The 3,648-nt window shown below is 45.2% G+C and overlaps 1 long non-coding RNA gene across 1 annotated transcript; it reads right to left on the bottom strand.

The window, feature by feature from the left end:
• Positions 1-1,756: 1,756 nt before the first annotated feature.
• Positions 1,757-3,348, bottom strand: LOC121400648. The gene is made up of 2 exons (XR_005965876.1): positions 3,277-3,348; positions 1,757-2,933 (listed from the first exon to the last, which is right to left on the bottom strand). It is a non-coding gene; the product is annotated as an uncharacterized LOC121400648 (long non-coding RNA).
• Positions 3,349-3,648: the final 300 nt, after the last annotated feature.

Genomic DNA, 3,648 nt, shown 5'->3' with positions numbered 1-3,648 from the left:
CATTTGATTCCATAACCTCTGGGGTATTCACAATAGCCACACGTTTTGGTGATTGGCTATGTAAATATCCCAGGTCTGTATCCACATGTTCCTCCAATGAGTTGTAATAATTAGGTTTCAGCTTGAAACCATTATTATTGCCCGTTTTCTCAGGGATAGTGCGGCTCCTTAGCCATTGCGGACAATTCCTTTTCATATGTCCGGTTTGTAGACAGAAAAAGCAACGAATGCTCCCTGTCCGTTGAAATGGCGGGGCCGTGGGGCGAGCATTTGAGGTGAATTTGTTGTGCGGTACCCGTTCATCTTGCGATTTAACGTGTACTGGCACACGCTCCCTAACTTTAACAAATTTCTTATTGTGCAGTATATCCTGTCTGTACTGCTCAATAATTATGGCCGCATCCGCAAGGGAAGGTTCCTTGGCTGCGCTTAACCTGATTGCAGTATCAAGATATGGGAACTTTTCCACAAACATGCGGACCATGCCTTGTGGGATTCCCATACCCTGATCTTTAGTAACCCTCCTGTACATCGCTTCAAACCGACTACACAGAGACAAAGGTTCGTCCTGTATAGTGGGCTTGAATTTTGACAGAATATCTGGAGTGACGTCCCAATGCCCTGTTGCCAGTTTCATGAGAATGGAGAGTCTTTCCATTCATTGGTTGTGTCCTCCCTGTTACCTCATACCTTTGGTTAAAGTGTGTAGGTAACCAAAGTTTAAACAACTCCATGCGATATGCAGGAGCCACTGAATACTTGTTACAATGACCCTCAAAAAGATCACATGAAGTAAACGGATCAACATTAGGATCATATTTTGGGATCTCCTTGCAGATCCGCAACAGGAAATTTATCCTTTCCATACTGGAATGGTTAGGATATACCTCTTCCTGTCTATCCGGACGAGTTGGCGGATTGGAAGTGGAAAATGGCCATCCACTCTCCTGTCCCCAACTGTTGTCCTGTTCCTGGAAGCGGTCGTTCCATCTGTTCTCCCGGGTGTCGGAGTGAACTGTAGCAACCGTTCCACCTGTCCCCTAGTGTCTATTGCCTCGGATCTTTGATCATTGGGAGACCTTGGCGCTATCGCCGCTGTCTCCCCCTGTGCCGTTCCCGAAACACAAACCTGTTTCGTGGGCACCGTGCTATTAGCACCAGGCCGTGACAGATTGACAATTACCTGCTGCAAATCCGCAATGATTTGTGTTTTTGCAGCCAGATCCTGTCGCAACTGAACAATCACAGCATCAGTAGATACTGCATTGTTCCTCAACTGATTGATTTCAGTGTACAGTCCGAGCAATTCTTTGTCCATGTCAGAGTAGAGGCTCTCTTTGTCCGAGAGCCTAGACTCCAACACACAAATTTCCCTGCCCCTCTCCACTGTACACTGGATTTTCTCTTGCACCTGCGTCTCTAGCGCATGTATTTTTGCTATATTTTCTACACAACAATTGCAATGAAAGTTTAGTGCATTTGAAACCTCCCCTGCCTTTCTAGTGCTAGCTAGTGTCTCCATGTGTTCTGGCTTCCAAATGATATCCTCAAAGGTGTAAACCAATTTAGCTAACATTTGGAGGCGTTTGTTAGTTTTATTAAAGACACCCCTACTGATACAATTCTTATCATGAGCATATGCCTGGTCCAACAAAGAGGACCATAGCAGCTCAGTAGATTTGTATGCGTTGGGTATTATGGGATTAAAAGTGCTGTGTTTACTCAAGTGTTGAAGTGTGGAAAAAGTCATACTCACTTTTGGTTGAGATGTCATCATTCAATCGGTGCTAACCTTTGTCCTTGCTGCTTGTAGAAGGTCCTTTAACTTCCGGAACGCCTTTCTCCCTACCAGACTAGACTTTTATCCTGCTCCGATAACGATGGATCTCTTCCCGTGACGTGATTTTTCCTTTCAGCAATGCGTACGCATCCGTGAAAGGTAATCAAAAATAAATAAAAATTTTTAGTAACAGATAGATTATAGATTCTCTGCTTAAGCGTGATTTACGTTTGGTACTACACTATAACTCGCGTTACCTGTCCGAATTATCAGGGCAGACATTCAACCTTGTCTCTACCGCCTGATAATCACAGTATAACCGATCCCTAGCCTCAAAACCGAACGCAGAAATAACGCTATATGCAGGGGCCGCTGGCTCGCCAATGTTAAGGGGGTGTATCCGTTATCGCTGTTTATGCAGATGTTCGATACTTAACTCCGCCTATTTATTCCTTAAAGAACTACTCTTAATTAACCTTTCACTATGTACACTATATATTGTACTGTACTAACTATCTGCGTGCGCTTGCTACTCTAATTACATAATAACAAACACAACACAGAAGTTACAAATAACACAATATATATTTAATACGACACTCAACAATAGAAACAGCAACTACCTCTAATGCAGGTACACTAACAATCCCCAAATTTCACCCACAATCTAACTACACATACACAATCACACACGTTATAATTGCCCGCCCCCTTCCTGGTGCTAAACTTTCCCTAAAGCAACAAAAGGGAATTGGGGTACAGGGGATAGGGAATTGGTGATATCAGTAAGGGTTTTCGTTGGTGGGATAATAGGGGTATGAGTGGGATCGTTGGTGGGATAGTAGAGGTTTGTTAATGGGATTCGTTGGTGGGATAGTAGGGGTTTGAGCAGGAGGGGTTAATGGGATTCGTTGGTGGGATAGTAGGGGTTGATATACTCAGCCAGGTTTAAATGCTCGTTGTCCAGGGGGGTGATGTTCTCCGGGCGATGCACACAAGAAGAAGAGACCGAGTGCAGCTGCGCCAGGCCTTTTAAACCCTGCTCAGTCCTGCCCAGCAGCATGCACACACGCCCCTCCTCCGACACACACACTACTCTAACATGTGGGCCGGCATGGTGATAGGAGGATCAAAGCAGATCCTCCGGCCAGACCTAGGGATGTAGCGAACCGCCGCCGATGTGTTCGCGAACGCCGTTCGCGAACACCGGCAAAATTTGCGAACTGTTCGCGAACTGTTCGCGAACTTCGATCATCCGAAAATCGTTCGATTCGAACGATCGAAGGATTTTAATCGTTCGATCGAACGATTTTCGTTCGAATCGAACGAAAATCGTTCGATTTTAGCGATCGAATGGTCGAATGGGCGACCGATTTTGACGCGAACGCCTATTGGCGAACGTCGCGCGACGTTCGCGAACTTGCGGCGGACGCGAACAGTCGAAGTTCGCGCGAACTAGTTCGCCGGCGAACAGTTCGCTACATCCCTAGCCAGACCTTGCCTGGCTTTCCCTCCCTGCTGGGAGGCAGGGAGGGGTTGGGGGGGATGGGACCCATCCTTCCCTTACACCAGCTAATCCTTCCCTTACACCAGCTATGTGACTGGATACCTTTAGAAATAAAAATACTGAACCTCATTCAATACAATTAAAAATACAGAAATCCTTTGCAACCATTCAAACAGGGCTTCATTGCTCTGAAGTAAATTGTACTTGCTGTTTGGCCGTGTTTGCTATTGTGCTGGTGACAAACTGATTTTTTTTCAGACCAATACGGACTAGTTTAGTATGTTAATCATAGTTTTACTGAATAATGCCATGTTTCTGTTTTGATGTAATTTATGATACTTTTGGGAGAATATAATATGAT

This window comes from Xenopus laevis, chromosome 2S, assembly GCF_017654675.1.
Source record: "Xenopus laevis strain J_2021 chromosome 2S, Xenopus_laevis_v10.1, whole genome shotgun sequence".
Classification (NCBI taxonomy): domain Eukaryota; kingdom Metazoa; phylum Chordata; class Amphibia; order Anura; family Pipidae; genus Xenopus; species Xenopus laevis.
Note: the sequence above shows the minus strand (reverse complement) of the source record. Positions and strands in the feature narration are given on the sequence as shown.